This window comes from Narcine bancroftii, chromosome 5, assembly GCF_036971445.1.
Source record: "Narcine bancroftii isolate sNarBan1 chromosome 5, sNarBan1.hap1, whole genome shotgun sequence".
Lineage (NCBI taxonomy): Eukaryota > Metazoa > Chordata > Chondrichthyes > Torpediniformes > Narcinidae > Narcine > Narcine bancroftii.
In genome coordinates this window covers 97,143,375-97,169,624 of record NC_091473.1, presented here as the reverse complement: position 1 = coordinate 97,169,624, position 26,250 = coordinate 97,143,375, and the positions used below count along the sequence as shown (strand labels likewise).

The 26,250-nt window shown below is 37.1% G+C and overlaps 1 long non-coding RNA gene across 1 annotated transcript in view; it reads right to left on the bottom strand.

Annotated features, from left to right (window-relative positions):
* The window catches only part of LOC138762753 (uncharacterized), an 87,198-nt gene that overhangs the window by 22,057 nt on the left and 38,891 nt on the right, over window positions 1–26,250 (bottom strand). The window lies entirely within an intron of this gene.

Below are 26,250 nucleotides of genomic sequence, written 5' to 3'. Positions count from 1 at the left end.
GATTAAGTTAAAATAGTAATAAGTTAAAGTTTGATCCTGTTTTTATGAAATTTTACTCCAAATCCTTTTCTTGCTTTTTTTTAAAATAAATGAGCCAATGGGGCTGATATTGACTGCTTTACAATTCCATGTAGTTGCTCTCGCTTCCCTTATCGCTAGAAGGTCCATATTAATGAGATGGAAAGATGCTGTTCCTCCCACTCAATGTTTGTCAGATATGATAACGTGTTTGACTTTGGAAAAAATTAGATATTCCACTACTGAAATGAATGTTAACTTTGTTTCCTTATAGAGTTCATTTCTTAATTATTTTCAAAATTTGTAAGGTTAATTAACTGTTGTTTTTTGACCTTGTTGCCTAATAATAAACAAGATGTTTATCAGTGGACTGTTTATGTTTTGCCACCACTTCTCAAGGAAGGGGATTAATAAATTAGTGTAGAGTTTTTTTTAACTTTGTTATTTTTACTTCTTTTCAATTTATCTTAGGTCTGTTACAGGTAATATTATATTTAGTGTAGGTCACCACAAGCAGAGTAAGATTTTACATCTCATTTAAAATGCAAAACCTTGGCTGAAGCCAGTCATGCGGGTATCAGTGGCTTTGCAAATTGGGTTAACCCTGCAAAAAGTTCTGGTTTTATTAGCAGAGAGAGGTAAAAATGAAACAGGAGAGAGTGAGAGAGAGCGAGAGAGAGAGAGAGAGAGAGAGAGAGAGGAAATGGATGTCTAGAGTGTTTGTCCTGAAATAAGGGAAACAAGAGGAACTCTGTGGTGACCTGGAAGAAGAGGTTATCAGTTGGAAAACCCATGATGGGACAAGTTTCAGCAAGACACTGAAATGGCTGAATGGAGGGAATCAGTTTGTGTGTGTCCAACGAGCAACAAATCTCTCTCTAAATCCAACAAGAACCTTCCTGATTGGTAACCAATTACCTTTTCACCAGAGCCTGGTGAAAATTCATAAATGTTAAATTCTGTCCACAGTATAAGAATTGCCTGGTACCGGTGAATTTGAAAGAGTGAGAAATGAGATTGGACTGTGAATCAAAGAACTTTCCTGAACATAGACACATTTCATACACATGCACTTAGAATTAGAAGGGAGTTAAGTTAGATTAAGTTAAAATAGTAATAAGTTAAAGTTTGATCCTGTTTTTATGTTTAAATAAAATTAAAAGCAACTTTTGTTTAAGTAACCATTTGTCTCTTGCTGCTGGGTTTTGGGTCCTCTGGACTTGAAACAGGTCTTACCACCATTTTTATTATTATATATAATTTGTTAATACTTTATCTAGTATAATGTACCTAATGTAACATTTACTTGATGGAATGAATAAAAATAATATTGAAAAACATACACTGTCTTGGTGAATTTCTATTGCTGCTGGTCTGCAACGTAAAAAATCGGGGACTCAGCCAGGATATAACCAAAATTGGGGCTTATTGATCGATTGATTTTCAATTTGATTGGTTAAATTCCTTTTTTAAAGTCAATTAAAAGGCTTATGTGAGTGTGTGGATGTGATAGTACAGATCTATCACCAAAGTACATAGTGTATATAGTTACTGTATCTAGACTGTGCTTATAGCGATTGGCTGAGAGCTAAGCCACACCTATTGTCTGGTCCTTAAAGGGTTGTGTCCCTAGCCAGGTCGAACCATTCCGGACTGGTCGGCCACCTGTGAAGGGCTCCTGTCTTTTGCTAATAAAATTGTAGAGCTCGTTGAAAGATTAAAAGCCTTGGTTTGGATCAACAAGTCTTTGATTCTTTCAACAAGCTCTACAGTGGAAAAAACAGCAACAATGAATATCGATGAGTTTTTGGGATCGCCAAATTCTGCAGGTTTGCAGAGAGTGAAAAGGAAGGAGTTAGTGGCTATCGTCCAAAAGATGGAACTTGTGGCAGTAAAACTGTTGATGAAAAAGGCAGAGATCCAGAGAATTATAGTTGAACACTATATAGCAAAGGAGAGGAGCAGTTAGAACAGTTTTCTGAGAGTAAATCCCTTGAGCAGTGGATAAGGTTGGAACAGATTGGGCTCGAAAGATGTAGATTTGAGGCGGAGGAAGCAGAGAGGAGAAGGCAATTTGAGTTAGAAAAATATAAACTTGAAGTAGAGAAACAAAGGCAGTTTGAGAAAGAGAAAAGGAAAGAAGGAGCTCCACCTTCTGGTATTAGAGAGCGGTTTGTGACCAGTAGGGAGGTAAGGTTAGATCCTCCATTTGATGAAGCTGAGATTGATAAATACTTTGGTGTATCAAGAAAGTTGCTGAGAGTTTAAAGTGGCCAAAAGACCATTGGTCCCATATGTTACAAAGCGTGATTAATGGGAAAGCCCAATAGGTTTAATCAAATTTTCCCTTGCAACCGCTGCAACCGTGTCTGCCTGTCCCGCATCGGACTTGTCAGCCACAAACGAGCCTGCAGCTGATGTGGACATTACCCCTCCATAAATCTTCATCTGCGAAGCTAAGCCAAAGAAGAAAGATATCAGATAAGCTGGTGATTATTAGCCTGTAAAGCAGGCTGTGCTTAAGTCTTATGAATTGGTTCCAGACGCTTGTAGACAAAAATTCAGGAATTTGAAAAAAAATCAACGAACCAGTCACATGTGGATTTTGCATATGACAAAGCTATGTGCTTTGACTGATGGTGCATGTCAAAAAATATAAACGATGATTATGATAGACTGTGATCTGGTGTTAGCTGAGGAAATTCAAAGGTGCATTCCTATGACATGAAAGTATATTTAGATTAAAAGGGAATGCAAACTTGGCAGGAATCTTCTAAATTATCAGATGAACTTGCATGGTTAAATTTGTATGAAGTAGAACCTTCCAAAAGGGTAATATGGACTATCCAAGTAAGTTAGAAAATAAATTGGCTCACCAGACTAAAGAGTTATTATTGGGATAGTTACCCTTGCACATGATGATGAATGGATGTATTAATGTAATTAAAATGAACACTTTACCTAAATTTTGGTATATGTTTCAATCTTTACCAATTTTCATTCCTAAAGATTATTTGAATTCATTGGATTCAATTATATCTTCATATATACGACAAGGTAAGCAACCCCGTAGAACCAAGGCCTATCTTCAAAAGACCAAAAGGAATGGATTTTAGATTTTATAATAGGGCAGTTAATAAATATACAAAATTTATTATTACTATTACATTTTTATATTTCAAATGATCAACCCCCTTGGGTAAAAATGGAACTGAGTTTTTTAAAACATTTAGCTATGTTGGCAGTTTTAGGGTCTTTTTTTTATTCTTTTCCTTTTCAAAATTTATGGTCAATCTGATAAGGAGATATCGATTGAGAATATGGACGCAATATAAGGTGTTACTTCCAACCGATATCTTACTTCCTCTATCTTTCAGTGTAGCATCCACAAGCTGCAGCAAGGAATATGAGAATGAATGCAAGATCTTATTGTAAAATACAGATTAACCAAAATTCTTACTTGCTGCAGCCATGCAGATTATGCAAGAAGTATCAATCAATAATATACATTATAATTGCCACAATATTTTAAGGTGATGCGAGGAACATTTAAATGAGCTGAATGGGAACATCCTTTTATGCAGAGAGTGGTGTGTTCCTGGAATGGGCTGCCAGAAATAATAGTGGAAGCATATACAATCGTAGTGTTAAAGAGGTTTCCAGATAGAAATGTTCGGCGTATACAGAGATATGTATCATATGCAAGCAACAGGAATTTAATTTGGGGAACATGTTCAGCATAAACATATGGGATAAAGGGCCTGTTCTGTACTGCTTTATGTTCTAATATGGCATGAGGCAGAAAAGGAGATAAAGGAGAAAAGGAGATAATAAATATCAAAGGATATATCAAGGAATAACCTTAGTTGCACATCTGTCTACCAAAGAGTAGACACTAATGAAATAGAGCCATTAATTGGAAACACTGGGGGAAATGGCTCATGTACAGTGACTATTAAAGATGTAAAATTACTGAATAGCAATGAAGTAATATGTATTATGGATAAAGGAGGACTTTCAAGTCGGCCTTTGACAAGGTATTATATCAAAGGTTAATGCAGAAAAATTTCATTGTGTGGGAGTGAGTACATTGGCAAATTGATTATTAGCTGGCTCCAGGAAACAGAATATGAATAAATTAGTCTTTTTTTTCTGGGTGGCCCAATATAATGAGAGGCATACTATAGGGATCAGTGCTAAATTACTAACTTTCTGTGTGGATGAAGCCATAATTCCTTAATTTCCTGTTGTCACAAGAAAGGTAGGAAAGTAGATTGTGAAGAGTACCTGAAGAGTCCATAAAATAGAAAGAAATATTAAGTTATGGGCAAGGATTTGTCAATGGTGTGTATTGTGGAAAAATGCAAAATTATCCAATAATTTTTTAAAAATAGACATGTTATCTTAATGGTGATATTATCCCAAATGGATGGCAGAAACAAGTTCTTTGAGTATCTTTATTTAAAGCAGAGAGATCCAAAAACTTGATTGGGTGAGAAAACAAATTTCACATAACCTCCACAACTTCTTATTTTTAAACAGCAAACCCTAGTTTTGGATTTTCCTACAAAAGAAAATATCCACATCCATTCTATCAAACCCCTCAGAATTTTGTTTCCTACAAGTCCTCTCTCAATCTTTTAAAATCCTGCAAGTACAAACCTCTCCATTCTTTATCAGATAAGAATAATATAAGAGGACAAGGCTTTAGGGTGAAAGGTGAAAGGTTTAGGGGAAACATTAGGGGGAGTTTGGAATGAGATGGTGTCTGATGTGGTGAATGTGGGCTCACTCTTAAGTTTTAAGAATAAATTAGATAGATACGTGGATGGGAGAGGTCTGAAGGTTATGGAATGGGTGCAGGTCAGTGGGACTAGCGGAATGATATTTTGGCACAGATTAGAAGGGCCGAGTGGCTTGTTTTCTGTGCTGTCGTTTTCTATGGTTCTATCACCTGACTATACCAGCAGCAAAAAGTGCTTTGAACTAAACAGAAACAGTACTTGAATCTATCATAAATCCTTTAGAAATATGCCTAAAATTGTAATCTTGTTCTTGTGACTCAGTGCGACAATAACACCATCTACAAATTTACCGACGATACCATAGTGGTGGGTTGTATAAAGAAAGGCAATATGTCAGCATTCAGGAGAGAGGTTGAAAACTTGGCTGAATGGAGCACCGACAACCTTACACTCAATGTCACCAAAATCAAGGAGTTGTCAACTTCAGGAATGGAAAACCAGAGGTATACAATCCAGTGATCTTTGGGGGAATCAGAAGTGGAGAGTGTGAGCAAATTTAAGTTCTAGGGAGTCACTATTGTGGAGGATCCTTCCTGTACCCAACACAATGGCAATATGAGGAAAGTACATTTACACCTCTACATCCTCAGGAGTTTGCAGAGGTTTGGTAGGACACCAGATAATCTGGCAAAATACTACAGATGTGTGGTGGTAACTGTGCTGACTGGCTGCATCATGGTCTGCTACGGAGTCACCAATACCCCTGAGCGTAAAGCCCTCCTAAGCCCAGGACATCACAGGCAAAACCTTCCCCACTATTGAGAACATCTAGAGGGAACACTGCCATCAGGCAGCAGCAGCAATCATCATGGATCCATAATACTCAGCACATGCTCTGATCTCACTGCCGTTATCAGGAAATAGGTATGTATAGGTGCTGCAAGACTTGCACCACCAGGTTCAGGAACCACTGATACCCTCCACCATCAGATTTATCAACAACAAACTCAATCAGGGATTTATTTAAGGACTCTTGTGCACTTCATTGATTATTAAAAAATCTCTCTGTATTGCACAGTTAGTTTGTTTACATTTGTTATCAATTTGCAGTTCTTTGTTTACTTGTTTATGCTGTGTACAGTTTTTTTTTGCTCTACCAATAAGTAGTAATTTTGCCTCGCCTGCAGGAAAAAGAATCTTAGGGTTGTATGCAATGTATGTATGTACTCTGACAATAAATCTGAAATTTAAATAGATTTCATGTTTTTGGTCTCAGTGTATAGTGTTTCTCAGATACAACTAGAAGGGTGTTTTCCATAACTACAGGATAGAGTCATAAGACCACAGAAGTTTGCATTTTTAATCAGATATCCTCTTTACAATGCATGCATTACCTTTTATAAGAAATAGAGGCTATTGGCTTAAGAGAGAGGAAGAGGGAACTGAGGGGAAACTTTCCCACACAGAGGGTGTGGTATATATTGAATGAACTGCCACAAGATGGAGTAGGTCATTTTGGCACTGGGACATTTTGGCCTCCACCGTTTGTTGCCCACAGTTGGCCAAGGGCTATATAGTTCTTGAGTTTTTTTCCCAAAATGTCCAGCACAAAATGGTTGAGGCCCAAATGCCGATTCCAGCCACAAGTGGAAGTGGGTAAAATTAAGACATTTAAAAGACATTAGGACAGGTACATCAATAAGAAAAATGAGAGGGATAAGGGCCAAATGCAAACCAATAGGGCTGGCTCAGATTTGTATCTTGGTCATCTTGGATGAATTCGGACAAATGGCCTGTTTCTATGCTGTATATTTCTATATTGACATAACCCCCATATCTGAAAACAACTTAAGTCTTCTAGGTGATCTTCTATAAAGATAATTGAGGTTGATCTGACTTTTTTGGGAGGTAGGTATCAGTTTTGTTTCTGGCATTTAATTAATTTAATTTGCTTAACCTTTAACCTTAAATATTACAAATTCTGGTGCTATAAATATATTTTGTTTCACACAACCTAAACTTTTATGTTTACATCTTAAACATTTTGTATTCGAGAAACAACAGTTTGATCACTTTGAATGATGATATTTTGAAGTATTGTGCAACATTAAAAACTGAAGCAAAGTTGTAATTGAAAATGGAGAACCTTCCAAGTATTATTAGGTATCAGAAGTCTGGAAAAATGTTTCAAATATACAGATCCCCGTCAAGGGTAATTTATAAATGTTTTTTTCTCTAAGTGATTTATTTGTTTCAACGCATGGTATGGTAGCTATGAAGAAAAAAATCTTTGGGCAAGGAACACAGTATCCATTACAGACCTTAATGATGCATTAATAATCCATGATAGTACTCCAGTGCCTTGAACCTAACATCATGGGCACAATGACTTTATCAAATTTACCAAATCAATTTTTCTTCAATTTTTAAAATGAGTAGAGCACTCTTTAACTTATTGTTTATTGTATATGTCTCATCATGGAGTTATTATTAATCTTTATTATCACAGTAGGGGGTTACATATTGATGGATACTGTAATAATGAATTTGGTTATTACTAAGGCAGTGAAATGTAGAAGTAAAACAGTACTGCATATTCATAATGAAAGGTATATACAGCATTCGAGCACAGGAAATGATTATTTTGGTTTGGTGGTGAGATAGTTATCAACCTGAGCTAATCCAATACTGGGCATTTTTTTAGGATATTTAATTACAAATCAGAAGATAACATTTCAGCTCTTCATATCTCATTGATTAAAGTACATTTAGAAACATTTTAGTCAGACTGACTTCAAATGAAGAGAACACGCTTTGAATATAAAAACAGAAATTGAAAGGAAGCAACGTCCATGCCCGAGAAGTACGAGAAACTATGGGTGATGTAGCACTTGATATGTTACACCATGGCTAACAGGCAAAATGGTTCAATCATTTGAGAGCTCTAATCAGTTGCACCAGAACCAAGGAAGCTGGCATAGTTCAAAGTTCAAATTTATTGTCAGAGTACATACATGACATCACATACAACCCTGAGATTCTTTTTTTCTGTGGGGCAGGTAGAATTTCTATTTAATGGTAAGTTTGGAGTGGCCCGGTTGGCATAGTGGTTGCCACAACACTGTTACAGCGCCAGCAAGCAGGACCAGGATTCAAATCACGCACAGTCTGTAAGGAGTTTTTACATTATTCTCATGTCTGCGTGGGGTTTCCCCTGGGCTCCAGTTTCCTCTCACAGTTCAAAATGTACCAGGGGTTGTAGGTCTATTGGGTCTAGTTGGGTGGTACAGCTTCGTGGGCCGAAAGGACCTGTTACCATGCTGTATGTCTAAATTTAAATTTACTTTAAAATTTAAAAAATAAACTTAAAGAGTACTCAAAATAAAATATGTATATAAAGATAGAAATGTAAACAAATTGCCAATATAAAAAAAAATATCATTCAGTAATAAATAATGTTGAGGAAGAGTTCTTCAACAATTCTCTGATTGAGCCTGTTGTTTAGGAGTTTGATGGAGGAGAGGTAGCAACTGTTTCTGAAGCTAGTGGCAAGAGGTTTGTGGCTCCTATTTCATTTTCCTGATAGCAACAGCAAGAACAGAGTGTATGCTGGGTGGGTGAATCCTTGATGATTGTAGCTGTTCTCCAAAGGCAGCATTCCCTATAGGTGTTTCCCTAGTCTGTGTCCCCTGCCCTTTGCAGGGCTTTCTGCTCAGACCAAGCAGTGATGGAACCAGACAGCACAGTTTCCACTATAGAAGTTGACAGAAGTTTCCAATGTCCTACAGAATGTTCACAAACTCCAGAGAAATAGAGGCATTGATGAGCTTTCTTGATGATAACATTGGTATGATGGGTCCAGGAGAGTCTTCCGAAATGGTGACTCCTAAGAATTTAAATTTGCACACCCATTCCACCTCTGATCTCCCAATGACCATTGGATTATACACCTCTGGTTTTCCTTTCCTAAAGTCCACAATCAGCTCCTTGGTCTTGGTGACATTAAGTGAGAGGTTATTGTTAGTCAACTGTTCAGCCAGTTTTCATCTCTCTCCTGTACGCTGAATCACCACTTCTTTTTATATAGCCCACAATACAGTGGTATTGGCAGCAAATTTGTAAGTGGTATTGTTGTCATACTGAGCTACATAGACATAGTAAAGTAGAACCGGGAGCTAAATATGCAACCTTCTGGAACTCTGCGGCTGATGGAGATTGTGGAGGAAACTCCTTGCACACTGAAGGAGTGTGGAGGTGAGTCTCAGTGGTTCAGTGAGATATTGATGCCCAGGTCTTGGTGTCTGAGGGGATGATGCTGAACTGTAGTCAATAAAGAGCATCCTGGTGTATGCAGCTTTGCTGTTCAGGTATTCCAGGTTTTTGTGTGGAGCCCGTGAGTTGGCACTTGCTGTTGTTGCAGTAGCCAAATTATAAGGGATCCATTACACTAATAAGGCATGTGCTGATATGCTTCTACACCAACTACTCAAAACACTTCATTACTGTGGATGTGAGTGCTACTGGTTTGTAGGCACCATTCAGTGAACTTTCTCAATCAGCGATAGCTTCATGAAAATTATGCTTTAAATTTCTGAATCAGAATCAGTATTTATTGTCATGAACAAGTCATGAAATTTGGAGTGTTGTGGCAGCCTCATCGTGCATATTTCCAGTGTTGTCAGATGCAGCAATTTATCTATCAAATGAGGTGTAGCACCACATCTCTGAGGCTGAAATAAACCCCATGTCCCCAGAGGGTCCACAGAATACTACTCTATGTGGAGTGATACTGAGTCAGACAACAGTTTCATGTACATTAATTATGATGATTTGAGTCAGGTGTTTGGAAACTGAGTGACAAAGCATAAATTGTGCTGAAGAGGAAAGAATCCAGCTGACTCATTTTTGAGAGTCAACAAGGAAATTATCTGGCACAACTTGTCAGACCTTCCACTTGAAGAACCGGCATTCCTTCTCTTGGCTCATAAATAGACCATAGCAAATGGGGATTTGATCCACTGAGATGGTAAAACAGTTAGGTATTGTAGCTGAATTTTTCTTCTAATTGGTGCTGCTTTCGGCTTTGTGGCATAAACAGATGGTGAATTCACCAGCTCTTTGTCAACAAATTCTGAGAGCAGGTTCATAGGGACTTTGAATCTATTAATAAAAATGACCAAGAAATCTCCACTGTATAATTAAACATTTCTCAAGGAATTATTGGCATAGTCTGGTTTGAAGACAATGCTATATAGGAATCACTGAAATTCCATGCAATTTTTAAATCTGTAACCATGTTGATATTTATAGAAATCACATGCAAAAATATAAATGATGAAAGTTCTGAGACCAACTACAATATAGTTAGAATTCTGATGAAAATGAAATCAGTAGAGCATTAGAAATAGAAGATATGGCCAAAAATGTGATCATTTGCGCAGACAGATGGTGGGTGGAATGCTAAGAAGTACATTGGATAAATTAATGTTTCACATAACTCACAAAAAGGAATAGTAAAATCAAGCAAAGGAAACCTGAGAGAAATAATGGACCCGTCACTGTTGATGTTTGGGCATTGTGACAAGGCAATCTAAAAATCTAACTAAGAAATGGAATACATTGCCCAAAGAATGAATTTTAAGTTTACAGAAGTAAGACCAATGCACTGATATGTTACAACAGAAAAGCAACTTCGACTTATCGAAGCAATTGCAGGCACAACAATTATTATCCATAATTTGCCATTCAATTACAATAGGGATCAAATGCTTGATCAAAAGGGTTAGGTTTAATCTTGAAGAGGGTGAAGGGAGGAGAGATCTGGTAAGAAAAATGCTAAAACCAGATCTTCAGCACCTGAAGGGATGACCATCAATTGTAAAATGTGGAAAACTTGTGACATACAAGAGGCCAGAAATGGAGGAGTTGTGGAAACCAGGTGTGGTGATATCATTCAGGAATCTGCAAACACAAATCAGTATTTTAAACCTTGTCATTTGGAAACTGGGCTAAATACTATGTAGAATATTGATTTCCAAACTACAAGTATGGCAATCACCAGTGAAGCAACCAAAGAGATAAGTAACAAGACTTACTTCAAATATAAATGTGATGCCTTGTCAGCAATTGTTAAAATATTAATCTCAGCAGTCCACAAAGAGATCAGATAAAAGAAGATTTCACAGAGGTACGTAAATATCGAAAGGTTTAGATTAATACAAACCCAGGCTATGGTTTTGAAATAAGGCAGGATGATAAAGATTTTATATGTAAACTAAGGTAAGATAAATATTGAGGAGATATCGAAAGGAGTGAAAGTTGCTGAAAACATCCACACAGGCGCACCTCAAGGATGCATGCTTAGACCACTGTTCTACTATCTCTATACCAATAACAATGTAGTTAGGCACATACCATCTACAAATTTGCTGATGACACCACGGTTGTTGGATAGATTAGCTAGTTGAGTGGTGTCACAACTACAACCCTGCTCTCAATGTTAGCAAAACTAAGGAACTGATTATCGACTTCAGGATGGGGAAACCAGGAGAACACTAACCAGTTGTCATTGAGGAGTCGGCAGTGGAGGAGTTAAATAGCTTCAAATTCCTAGGTCAACATCTCTGAAGATCTATCCTGGGGCCACCATGTCAATGCAATCATGAAGAAAGCTCACCAGCAGCAATATCTTATTAAGAGTTTGATAAGATTTATTATGTCCATAAAGACTCTTGAAAACTTCCACAGGTATACCATGGGGAGAGCATTCTGACTGGCTGCATCACTGTCTGGTATGAGGTGCCAATGCACAGGACAGGAAAAAGGAACAGAGTTGTAAATCATGCTAACACCATCATGAGCATTAGTCTTTACTCAATTAAGGACATCTCAAGAAATCAGCCTCTATCATCAAGGAACCTTATCACATAGGCCATGCCCTCTTTTCACTGCTACCATCAGGAAAGAGGTACAGGAGCCTTAAGACGAATACCCAATGGCACATAAACAGCTTTTACCCCTCCACCATCAGATTTCTGAATGGACAAGGAACCACAGGCACTACCTCACTTTTTTTCTGTTCTTTTACACTAATTATTTGTTATTTACAGAATTGTAATTTATAGCAGTTTTTGCAGGTGTAATCCACAGCATTGCTGCTACAAAACAGCACATTTCGTGACACATGTTCATGACAACAAACCTGGTTCTAATGCTGTTTCAAAATATTGAAAGGAGATTCCAATATTTCCAGGTTTGGAAGTTTGCTGGGAATTGTGGAATGCGTTATGGTTTCTTAACTTGTACTTTGTTGTGTTTTGTTAGGTCTGCTTTGTTCGAGAATGAGTGAGTCAGACACCAGACTGAGTTGAAATCAAGGTTCTTTATTACCGGATTGTAACATTTGCAACTAACAGTGTTAGTTGGAGAAGGCGCATTCTCCCGATATCAGCAAGTGGTGTTTTTTTTATACCCCAGGACACGCACTTAGTAAATTATCATACCATTACATTGTCCAATGAATAAGCTGTTGCTACCCTTCTCTGTTAGTCTGCTGCACATCATCTTGTTATTGCCACACTTATCTTGAGCGTACAAGGTCGCACCTGCATCCTGTTACTCCTTAGTACTGGGTGACTCCTTCTCTGGTCCCAACTCATGATGTTTTTACCTTACAATTTGCATAAATAATCAAGATATCTATTCTGTTCTTTTCAAAATACTGTTAATGCTATGTAAAAAAAAAGCAGTGTTCAACTTGTAGGTTCAGAAAATATTGATTCAGATGCTTAGATCAGAGGCAACTTCATATTCATCATCAATTCAGTAAATACACTTTCCTAAGGAAAATATCTTGAGATAAAATTAACATTTAAAATTAAAAAATAAGAATTATTGTTTGCTCAAACAAAACCTAAAGTAAATCTACAAGTTAATATCCAATAGGTCAGAGAGTTTCTCTGAGCAAAGAAGCAGAAATGATATCAAGTTGCCAAATTTTTATTAGAATAGGAAGCTAATAAAGTTCATTTTAGAATTCTGCATATTGGGAATAAACAAAGTTCAGACAGTTATAAAAAAGTACACGAAGGATAGAGAAAGTGAAACAGAGAATAAAACAATTGTCTGATCTTGAACACCATGTTAGCTCCAATGGTTCTCAGATTAAAAAAAAGAACAAGGTTCTTTGAATTTACTGTAGCTTCATTGGAAAAATATTGAAGGATGAGGTCGGGGGGGTGGGGGGGGGTCAGAATGGAAGGACAATAGGGAATTAAAGTGACAGACGACCGGAACTTTAGCTTCACTTTCTCTAAACACAGTGTACCGCATCTAATCTGTGTGCTCTCCTTGTTGTGGAGCAGACCACATCATGGGTAGCAAACACAAATGCTAAGCCAAAAGCCTTACACTTGCTCTCTGACCTGAAAAATATTTGAAACTACAGATAATGGGAGTGGAGGACTTAAAGACTGGGTGTAACATGCATAAGGAGTGAATGGGAGAGTGGACTAAGTTGCTCTGAGCAGGAATGGTTCCTGTGGAGTGCTGATGGATAATTGGATATGGTTATATTGGTGAAGAGCAGCATGTAATCTTTCAATTAGGTGCCCCATAACATCTTCAAGTAATGATTCTGTCATTTGCCTTTACAACTCCTTGGTTTCATGGCTTATTTTTATTTGCCTCATTACAGATCCACCTGAATCTACCATTCACACCATTAATTTTCCTAGAAACCATCACTTAATTTCTCCTGCCTTTTATTTTATTGGACACCTTTGATTTTGTTCTATTCTTTTCTAATACCTTTACTTGCATCTTTAAACTTACTTTATCTTTGACTATTCCCAGTTCTGATAAGTGGTGATCAATCTGAATCATATACTCTGTCCTTCTCTCCACAGAAGCTGCTTCACTTGATCTTTATCTCCAGCATTCTGATTTATTTCAGACTTCCAGCATCTAGTCAGGGCCGAAGGTCCAGCTTGTCTATGGCAAACAACATGTCCTCCTGCTTTAGTCCCACTTGCCTGCATTAGTCCCTTACATTGCTAATCTGATCCCATCCATGTGTTTGCTTGTTCCATATGGCCATCACACTGAGTGAAGAGCTCTCCCCTAATGTTCCTTATAAATCCTACCCTTCTCAACAGAGTTATGCCCTCTCTTCTTAGATTCTCATACTCTATGCCTCTTGATTTTGTAGACCTCAATAAGATGCCTCTCATCTGCCTTTGGTCAAAGGAAAACAGGCCTGCCTAGTTTTTCCAGCCTCTCATGATAACTCACCTTCTCTAATCCTGGCTACAACTTCATAAACCTCTTTGTACCCTTTCCAACTTTATCATAACCTGACTAAAACTGCACTCAATATTCCAAGAGTGACCTCACCAATGAATAACTTGAACATGAAGTTTCAACTCCAAATAACCACTGGGAAAAATGGATATGGGACACACATATCTGCTTTGGCAGAGGGTGTCTTATGTCTAAAAGGCTGAAACTCCTGATGATACCAGGGAGTATAACTGAATGTATGTCCGATACTGGATAATATTCCCTAGTGGTCATCCTCCATTATTATAATTGAGGCAAGCGACTGTACTAATTCTATGAGAGAGGATCAATCTAACCAATTGTCATGGATTGGAACATCTAGTTCTAAATATCAACAAAACATAGATCAATTATGGTTTGCTTCACTTTGTTGATTGGAATCTCTTTTTCAAATAAACTGTGTGGTTCCTTGTTGTAAAAGAAAGTTTCCAAAAGCAACCTGCTTCTAAGTTTAACACAAAAATAAAATAACGCAGAAGCCTGACGGGGAATGCAGAAAAGCTTCAAGTGTGAATAGTTACAGATTAATGGGATATTTTATCCATAATGGAGATGTGGTTGAAGGAGGACCAGAACTTGCAGCTCAATGTTCCAGTGTACTGTAGTTAGAGGTGTGAGGGGGAGAATCAATATTAGACACATAAAATATCACAGTAGTGTTTAGAGAGGATATTGCCAGTGAATTATCCTCTGAGGAAAGGTGGGTGGAAATCAGAAACAAAAATGGAGCAGTCACCTTGATTGTGCATACTAGGAATTTTCAAACTTTTTCTTTCCACTCACATACCACCTTTAGTAATCCCTACGCCATCGGTGCTCTGTCATTAGTAAGGGATTACTGAAGATTGATTGTGAGTGGGAAGGGAAGATTAAGAATCACTACTCTAGACCCAATTGAAACTGAAATATTTTACTTGAGAAAAATTGTCATTGACTCATTTCCTTTAGAGTTATGAAACTGTGCACTTAATGAGTCAATTAAGTATGATTAAAATAGTAGTTTTCAAACTTTTTCTTCGCACTCACATACACCTTAAATAATCCTTTACTAATCACAGAGCACCTATGGCATAGAGATTACTTAAAGTGGTATGTGAGTGGGAAGAAAAAGTTTGAAAACCACAGTCTCTGAGTCATCTCCAACCTCACTTTGGTACATTTATATTCCTCCTCAAGACTACACAACTGCAATGACATAAAACCCTACTCTACTAAGACATCTGGATAGACTGAGCCACATCCTTGTTTGTGAGCTAATCAGTCTCTCCATTTTCTCAGTTTGATAGAGATGTTTCATATGTTGTTAATGGCCATAAGTTGTGGGTAGCAGGACGAAGTGGAGACATCACACCTTTAGCTTCCTTGGGAGAGAAGTGTTGTTAATTTGATTAAGGCCACTGAGTATATCCTGCTTGAGTTGGTCAACCTGCTCAGTGACTTTTAGGGTTGCATTATACCAATGTCCAAGGCATTTGATTGGTTTCTCCAGGTTGGTTGGTATTGGTTCTTCATTAAAACCTTTTGTCTGCAAGCCCGCCTTTGACCATGATTTGACTATACTATAAGATTTGCTTGGTTTAATTTCCATTCATGCCCCTTTGATGAAGCTTATTGAGGAGATGCTTTTTGCAGGCCTTTGTTGTTGTTAATGTGGTTATATTATCTATGTATGCTCTTATTGGAGGAAGACCTACCCCACTCTTCAGGTGCTTCCCTCCTTCCACCCAACATGATGCATGGATATTGAAAGATGGTGCAACCTGCCATTATGCCTTTTTCCAGGAGCTGCCAAGCAGTGGTGTATTCCTGTGTAGTAAGAGAGAACTGGAGATCCTGAAAATATGCTTGGATGAGATGTGCGATGGCTTCTGGATCTTTGAAGAAGTTGAAGGCTGTCCAAAGCATCCAATGCAGGACTAATCGAAAGGCATTGGCTAGATCTAAAAATACTGCATGCAAGTCTTTGTTTTCCCTCCTGGCTGTTTGTATATGGTGCCAGTTGATGCTGGTATGTTCTAAGCATCCCGAGAATCTCTGTACTCCTGCCTTCTGCACTGATGCATCAACAAACTTATTGTTCACCAAGAACATGAAGTGTTGTTGAGCCACGGCACTGAAGAAAATCTTTCCTTTCATTTTAGAAAACTGATCTGTCAGAATTAACTAATGGCTGAATTCCTTTCTTTAGGAATCAATATCCCTTCTGCTCTCTGTGATGCCTTAGGTATGATTCCTTTCCCCGATGGCATTGTTATTAGATTCCAGAGAAACTCCAGGACATCAGGGGTGTTCTTATAGATCCTGCATGAAATTCCATTGGGCACTGGGGCTGATGCTGTTCTCGCCACCTTTTTCATGTAAGAGGCCTCTCATCCAGCTGATGTTTTGGTTGGTGAATTGGTGATATGTTGGGGGGTGGGGGAGCGGTTAATTGGTTCCGGATATTTCATTCTGTGTAATTTGACACACAATTTGGTTCAGGGTTCCACCTTTTCAAGGAGCCCCCCAAATAACTTTTGCTTTTACTGATAATTATTATAAGATGAATGCTGGCCAGGATATTGCAAATACCTTCTTTGAAATATTGCCAGGAATTCTTTGCACCTATCGGAGGTAGCAAATAGAATGCTAATTTTCAGTCTCATCTGCAAGATTAGTCTTTGTATACTTGAAGAAGCAAGGGGCAATGCAGCAAGAAATTGAGTGCACCTTTGATGTTGAGATAACCCACTTCCCAGTCTTATCCTCTGTTCATCTGGCTTGCTGAGTTCTGTTGTAAATAATGTAATGTATTTTTTAACCTTTGTTCTTCTTGCTGGTGTTCTTGTGTTATTCATTACACACCAGCCACCTCAAAGTCACGGAAATGGTTTGGAAGCTTAAGTGTTACTCATAAACCTGAAGGACTGCCTAAGAAGAATATTACTGCTCCATTAAATCATTCTCTGATGCTTGAAATTTTCTGATTCTCTGCAAAAAAATACTTGTAATGTTTACATTTTTGACTGCTAATAACTTTATGAGCATTCATTTATAGAAGATGAATGGATGCAGCACAAAATGCTTGACAACCCCATGCTGTAAAAACCATCTGTGATTCAAATGCCCAAGGCCTCATGTGATGGAGATCTGGAGAAAGAGAGTGAAATCACCAGGGCATATGGGGAGTTAACACTTACAAGAAAGAATACTTGAATTATGTCCTCAACTGTGATTCTGTCCTTGATGTGAACAGCTTGACTCTATACTATGGCAACCTACTTGGGCCATTGTTGCTGCCATTCCTCACCAGTGTGAAGCCAAGAAGGCCACATCACAACTCAAAAATGACCAGATGTTGGGAGCAGATGATATCCCTGCAGAAGATCTAAAATATTCATCATGGAAATATTCAGTCACAAATCCAAACAAAGAGATGATCTACCAGGGGATTTCAGATATGTTATAATTATAAGCATCTTCAAATAAGGAGACATTAAGTTGTGGTCTCCCTACTAATCTGCCACAGGTAAAGTCATTGCCAGGATCCTCATCGCCACCTCCTGCCAGTAGCTATAAAGCTGCTCCTTGATTACAATGTGAATTCTGCCAATGAAAGGCACAGTGGACCTGATCTTCAATGCGAAGGCTTTTTTTAATTTTTTATTTATTTTTCACACTATAAATCACACTGACCAAGATACATACAGATATTTTTTCTCTTGAATATATACAGTGTCATTTTCTCCCCCTTTTTTCCCTCCCTTCCCTCCCTCCCCCACCCCCTTCCCATTTATTTGAAGTTCAATCTATAAGATATATTAAACCCGTTAAACAATGTTGTCACTTAATAAAAATAAACAAGAAATTTTACTGAGTCAGTTCTTTTCGTTATCTTCTCCTTCTGTCATTTTAGGAGGTGGAAGTCCATGGTAGGATTTCTCTATTGTATTTCATGTATGGCTCTCATATTTGTTCGAATATTGTGATGTTATTTCTTAAGTTATATGTTATTTTTTTCTAATGGAATACATTTATTCATTTCTATGTACCATTGTTGTATTCTCAAGTTGTCTTCTATTTTCCAGGTTGACATAATACATTTTTTTGCTACAGCTAGGGCTATCATAACAAATCATTTTTTGTGCTCCATCCAAATCGAGTTCAAATTCTTTATTTCTTGTATTACTTAGGAGGAAGATCTCTGGGTTTTTTGGTATATTGCTTTTTGTGATTTTATTTAATATCTGGTTTAGATCTTCCCAAAATTTTTTCACTTTCTCACATGTCCAAATTGCATGAATTGTTGTTCTTGTTTCCTTTTTACAGCGAAAACATTTGTCTGATACTGTTGGGTCCCATTTATTTAACTTTTGAGGTGTGATTTACAGCCTGTTTATCCAGTTATATTGTATCATGCGTAACCTCGTGTTTACTGTATTTCTCATAGTTCCGGACCATAGCTTTTCCCATGTTTCATTCTTTATCTTTATGTTTAGATCTTGTTCCCATTTTTGTTTAGGTTTACCGTTTGTTTCCTCGTTCTCCTTTTCTTGCAGTTTGATGTACATGTTTGTTATAAATTTTTTAATTATCATTGTGTCTGTAATCACATTTTCAAAATTGCTTCCTTCTGGTAACCTCAGACTGTTTCCCAATTTGTCCTTCAAGTAGGTTTTCAGTTGGTGGTATGCAAACATTGTATCGTGAGTTATATTATATTTATCCTTCATTTGTTCAAAGGATAATAATTTATTTCCCGAAAAACAATTTTCTATTCTTTTGATCCCTTTTCTCTCTCATTCTCTGAAGGAAAGGTTATCTATTGTGAAAGGGATTAGTTGATTTTGCGTCAATATTAGTTTTGGTAGTTGGTAATTTGTTCTATTCCTTTCTACGCGAATCTTCTTCCAAATGTTGAGCAGATGATACAATACCGGTGAATTCCTACGTTGCACCAGTTTTTCATCCCACTTATATAGTATATGTTCAGGTATCTTCTCCCCTATTTTATCTAGTTCTAATCTGGTCCAATCTGGTTTTTCCCTTGTTTGATAAAAATCTGATAGGATCTTAATTGTGCGGCTCTATAATAATTCTTAAAGTTTGGTAGTTGTAAGCCTCCTTGTTTGTACCATCCTGTTAATTTATCTAGTTCTATCCTTGGTTTCCCCCCTTTCCATAAGAATTTCCTTATTATTTTCTTTAGCTCCTTGAAGAATTTCTCTGTTAGGTGAATTGGTAATGACTGAAATAGGTATTGTATCCTTGGGAAGATGTTCATTTTAATACATTTTATCCTTCCTATCAGTGTTAGTGGTAAGTCTTTCCAATGCTCTAAGTCGTCTTGTAATTTTTTCATTAATGGATGATAATTTAGTTTATATAGATGGCCGAGATTTTTATTTATTTGTATTCCTAGGTATCGCATTGCTTGTGTTTGCCATCTAAATGGTGATTCGTTCTTAAACTTTGCGAAATCCGCATTATTCATTGGCATTTCTTCACTTTTATTTGCGTTGATCTTGTACCCCGATACTTCTCCATGTTCCTTCAATTTCCTATGTAATTCTTTTATTGATATTTCTGGTTCTGTTAAGTATATTATAATGTCATCTGCAAATAGACTGATTTTATATTCCTTCTCTTTTATTTTTATCCCTGTTATTTTATTTTCTGTTCTTATCAGTTCTGCTAGTGGTTCTATAGCTAACGCAAACAGTGAGGGAGATAATGGACATCCCTGCCTTGTTGATCTGCTTAAGTTAAATTTTTTTGATATATATCCATTTACTGTCACTTTCGCCAGTGGCCCCTTATATAATGCTTTAATCCAATTAATATATTTCTCTGGTAGGCTGAATTTTTGTAGTACTTTGAATAAATAATTCCATTCTACTCTGTCAAAGGCTTTCTCTGTGTCTAAAGCAACCGCTACTGTTGGAGTTTTATTTCCTTCTACTGCATGTATTGTTAATTAATTTATAGATATTGTCCGTTGTTCGTCTTTTTTTAATAAATCCAGTTTGGTCTAGATTTACTATTTTTGGTACATAGTCAGCCAATCTTTTTGCTAATAGTTTAGCTATTATCTTATAATCTGTGTTAAGTAGAGATATTGGTCTATATGATGCTGGTGCTAGTGGATCTTTCCCTGTCTTTGGTATTACTGTAATTATTGCTGTTTTGCATGAATCTGGTATGTTTTGTGTTTTATCAATCTGGTTGATTACTTCCAGGAGGGGAGGAATTAATAAGTCTTTAAATGTTTTATAGAATTCTATTGGGAGTCCATCCTCTCTTGGTATTTCATTGTTCGGTAGTTTTTTTAATATCTCCTGTATTTCTTCTATTTCAAATGGTTTTATTAATTTATTTTGCTCCTCTTTTTGTAATTTTGGTAGTTCAATTTTAGTTAGAAATTCATCTATTTTGTCTTCTTTCCCTTCGTTTTCAGTTTGATATAGTTGTTCGTAGAATTCCCTGAAGTTTTCATTGATCTCCGTTGGATTATATGTAATTTGTTTGTCTTTTTTCCTTAATGCCAATACCATTCTTTTAGTTTATTCTGTCTTAAGCTGCCACGCTAGGATTTTGTGCGTTTTTTCTCCTAGCTCATAATATTTCTGTTTTGTCTTCATTATGTTCTTCTCCACCTTATATGTTTGTAGTGTTTCATATTTTATTTTTTTGTCTGCCAATTCTCTTCTTTTAGTTGTATCTTCCTTTATTGCTAATTCTTTTTCTGTATTTGTTATTTCCCTTTCCAACTGTTCTGTTTCCCGATTGTAGTCCTTCTTCATCTTGGTTACATAACTTATTATTTGCCCTCTGATGAACGCTTTCATTGCATCCCATAGTATAAACTTATCTTTCACTGATTCCGTATTTATTTCAAAGTACATTTTAATTTGTCATTCAATTAATTCTCTAAAATCCTGTCTTTTAAGTAGCATGGAGTTTAATCTGCATCTATACATTCTTGGTGGGGTGTCCTCTAGCTCTATTGCCAATAACAGGGGTGAATGATCCGATAATAGTCTAGCTTTATATTCCGTTTTCCTAACTCTCCCTTGAATGTGGGCTGATAACAGGAATAGGTCTATCCTTGAGTATGTTTTGTGTCTACCCGAATAATATGAATATTCCTTTTCCTTTGGGTGTTGTTTCGTCCATATATCCAAAAGTTGCATTTCTTGCAACGATTTAATTATAAATTTGGTTACTTTGTTCTTTCTGTTAGTTTTTTATCCAGTTTTATCCATGTTTGAGTCCAAATTAAGGTTAAAAATCCCCTCCTATTAGTATGTTCCCTTGCGTATCTGCTATCTTCAAAAAGATATCTTGCATAAATTTTGATCTTCTTCATTAGGTGAGTATACATTGAGTAAATTCCAAAATTCTGAATATATCTGACATTTTATCATTACATATCTCCCTGCTGGATCTATTATTTCCTCTTCTATTTTGATTGGTACATTTTTATTGATTAATATAGCTACTCCTCTGGCTTTTGAATTATATGATGCTGCTGTTACATGTCCTATCCAATCTCTCTTTAATTTCTTGTGTTCCACTTCAGTTAGATGTGTTTCTTGTACGAATGCTATATCAATTTTTTCTTTTTTCAGTAAATTTAACAGTTTCTTCCTTTTGAATTGGTTATGTATTCCATTAATATTTAAAGTCACATAGTTCAACAGTCATTTCATACTTTGTTTATCTTTCCTTTCCGTTCCCTCATCACCACCTTCCCTTCTTATCCATTTCTGCTTTCTTTTTTGAACACATTATAAGATAACATTTCTAAAACATAAAATATTTCCACTATTCTCATATCTAAAATTCCTTTAACCCCAATAGTCCCTCCCGTTTCTGAGTTGCCCTTTGTCCCTTGTCGGGCAACCACATCTCCCCTCTCCATTTGGATTTGCGAATCCGCTCGCAAGCGTCAACTGATTTCACAGTGACTGTTATTCTTCCCCAGCCAGCCCCCCCAGAAAAGATTTTAATCTTCATATATAACAACAGTCACTTTCTTAATTCCCTCCTTACTTCTTCCGGATCAGAGAATAGTTTGCTTTGCTGCCCCGGGATAACTATTTTAAGTACCGCTGGGTATTTTAACATAAATTTATATTTTTACCATAGGGTCATTTTTGCTGCATTAAACTCCTTCCTCTTCTTCAGGAGTTCAAAATTTTTATATCTGGATAGAAAAAAAAATTTTGAACCTGGTATTCCAGTGGGTTTTTGTCTTCTCTTATTTTTTTCATTGCCTTCTCCAATATATTTTCTCTTGTTGTATATCTTAGGAATTTTACTAGAATGGATCTTGGTTTTTGTTGTGGTTGTGGTTTAGGGTCTAATATTCTGTGTGCCCTTTCTATTTCCATTTCTTCCTGTAATTCTGGCCTTCCTAGGACCCTGGGGATCCATTCTTTTATAAATTCTTTCATATTTTTGCCTTCTTCATCTTCCTTAAGGCCCACTATCTTTATATTGTTTCTTCTATTATAGTTTTCCATTATATCTATCTTCTGAGCTAACAGCTCCTGTGTTTCTTTAACTTTTTTATCAGATTCTTCTAATTTCTTTTTTAAGTCATCTACCTCCATTTCTATGGCTGTTTCTCGTTCTTCCACCTTGTCTACTCTTTTTCCTATTTCTGTCATGATCATCTCTAATCTATTCACTTTTTCTTCTGTACTTTTTATTCTTCTTTTTATTTCACTGAATTCTTGTGACTGCCATTCTTTTAATGTTTCCATATATTCTTTTAAAAAAAATATCCATGTACTTGCCCTTCCCTTCATCTTCCATTTCTCTGTGTTCTCCCTCCTCTTCTTCTGAGTCCACTCCAGGATCTGTGTCCTTTACCTCTGTCTCTTCTGGTTTTCTTGTTGGGTTGTTTGTTTTATTTTGTTGGGTATTTCTGTTCTTCTTATTTTTATTAAAAGTGTCTTGGTGTTGTTCTTCTTCCTCTGAGTTGGTCATCTGTTGTTTCTTTGATTTCCTATTTTTATTCACTTCCTTCTTGTTCTCGTTATTTTCTGTTTTCCTGTTGAGAGTCTTGCTGTTGTGTTGTACTTGTCTGTTTCAGCTATGGAGATTTACTCCTCAGCTGGTCCCCCCTCCCGTCGGTGTTGTTTTTGGCTTGTGTATCGCGCATGCGCGAGGATTCGCGCATGCGCAGTTGTGCACTTTTGTTTGGCTCCGTGAGCCATCTTTGTAGTCCTGAGTTCGGGGTTTCCACTGACCTCAGGGAGCAGGCTTCTCTCTCTCCACGGCGGGCTTCCTCGTACTGGTAAGGCCTTCACCTTCCTCTTCCGACGCCCTTCCTTCTTCTTGTCTTCCCGTTGTTTTTGGTTTTTCTTTCTTTGCTGCCATTTTCTCCACACTTTCACTTTCAATTTGTAATGGTTTCTGTGTTAGTGACTTTATTTTTTTCTCTACCTTTTTTGTACTTTTCTGGAGAGGGCTGGTATTTTCTTACCGGTCACTACTCCATCACGTGACTTCCAATGCGAAGGCTTGAAGAAAAATCATGGGAGCAGCATCAGTCATTATACATGGCTGCCTCATTGCACATTTTAACTTGATAATTTGGAAGGGATTAAAGGAGCAATCTTCTCAAATTTTGTTGCTGTCAGAAATTTTTCTCTTTTTCATGTTTGCTTCAGCTTGATATGAAAGCCTGGTAACTAACATATAACATAACATAACATAACAATTACAGCACGGAAACAGGCCATTAGGCCCTTCTAGTCTGCACCAAACCAAACATCCCTCTCTAGTCCCACCTCCCTGCACAATGCCCATAACCCTCCGTCTTCTTCTCATCCATATACCTGTCCAACCTTTTCTTAAATAATACAATTGACTCCGCCGCCACTATTTCTCCCGGAAGATCATTCCACACGGCTACCACTCTCTGAGTAAAGAAGTTCCCCCTCATGTTACCTCTAAACCTCTGCCCCTTAATTCTTAACTCATGTCCTCTTGTTTTAATCTTTCCTCCTCTTAACGGAAATAGTCTATCCACATCCACTCTGTCTATCCCTTTCATAATCTTAAATACTTCTATCAAATCCCCTCTCAACCTTCTACGCTCCAAAGAATAAAGACCTAATCTGTCCAATCTCTCCCTATACTCTAGATGCTTAAACCCAGGTAACATTCTGGTAAACCTTCTCTGCACTCTCTCCACTCTGTTTATATCCTTCCTATAATTAGGCGACCAGAACTGCACACAGAACTCCAAATCAGGCCGCACCAACGTCTTATACAATCTCAACATCACAAGAGATCCAGAACAGAATCAATCACACAAAAGACCAATGTCAAACAAGGCCCTGAGATTTCTTTCATTCTTCCACAGCACAATGAGAAAGTGAGACATAAAATCAACCACACTTAACCTAAAAACACTAACATGGCTCGTGACTATTATTTTCAACTTTGGACTGTATTTCAAGTTGATTTAGAGTGCTTGTGGGGTGATTTTCTTTCTCCAATAATGACAAGAATATGAAATGATAAGTTTATTTAAATCAAAGGTCTTTTGAAAGGTAATGATTCAATAGTAGGTATGTCACTGAAGTTAAGAAATCAAGTAAGAAGATGATTTACTTCAAATCTGAACTCTGCATGGAAAATTGACATTGCCATGGTCACAAAATAAATTTTACATTGTATTCCTCCAAGCCAGTATGTATTTCCTAAATAGACACTAAAACTTGTCAAAACACTGAAACCTATGGATGAAGTTCAGTGAATACAACAGGAAAACATTCATTCAAGCAATATTTCTAGTTAATTTTTATCTCACGCACTAGTAACCGTGGATCATTCAAGAGGAAAGCATCAGACATAAGTAAGTTGAACACCCCACTCCAGATTCTTTATTTGCTCTTCAAAAGAGGCAATATATTTCTTTAGCCTTGGATGTAGGAACAGCAGATTGCTGAGAAATCCATAAAAAGTATCTACTACAAGCATTGAAGACATTCCCTTGGCTCATGTATTCATAAATTATCAGCCATTTATGGCCATTTTAATTGTACAGAGAGCTTTTATAAGCTATCCAATGATTAATGCTATTAAAATATGACACTAATTACAATGTTGAACATTACTTGTTAATTGTTCAAAAGGACAATAAAATAAGAAGTGAAGCATAAATACTCCGCTAATAAAGATTAAAAGTGATTGCAAGGTGGTGCTATGTGTTGATCTGCATCAGAGTGGAAATAATAGTGGTTCCATTTGATGTAAAATGTATTTAGCACAAATGGGTTCAAAGTATATCAAAAAAATCTTCTCGATTATTGTGACATAGATAGAACTATCTGGTCTAGTAATTCATTGTCACCCAGTAAGAAGATGGATCATAAAATTAGATCATAGAATTAAGCCATTCAGCCCATCATGTCTGCTCCACTTTCAAATCACAGTTGATGCATTTTTTCCTTCTCAACTCTTTTCTCCTGCCATATCCCCTTAACCTTTGACACCTTTACTAATCAAGAATCTACCAATCTCCACTTTAAGTATATGTAATGAAGGCCTCCACAGCTGCAGGTGGCAACAAATTCTACAGATTCGTCACCTTTAAGCTGAAGTTGATCCGAGGCAAGGTATTGGGAGCACTGAACATCTGTTACACATTTCTATTTTAACATGCGTCATTGAAGACTATTAAAAGACATCTCTCAGTAAGTCTAGGGAGGGACTGCTATCACATTTGGCAGTTGCAGATGAGAGAAGCTCAGCGGTGAGGCATGACAGGGGCTAACATATGGTTCAAAATGAGTTGAGGTGGTCAAAGTTTGGGTCAAGAATTTGGGATCCATTCAAGCTTTGGAAAGGGTATAAGAGCTTGGATGGGAGTAAGATGTAATTGGAGAGGCAGAACCTTAAATAGACATCAATTAAGGCAGCTGTGGAATGGGTAGGAAAAGGGCAGAAAGCAATGTTGGGGTTCTTCAGACATAGGTGTGAAGGGCGAAGTCGGTGAGATATTCTCACTGCAGCAAACAAAGTGAAGGCTTTACAATGTTCTTGAAAATCTAGAAAATTAAAGAGCAATGTTTCTCACCATCTGTGTGTTTCTTGTGCATGTGTGTGCATACTCATACCTTTGACCCCAATGCTATGGTAGTTTAGT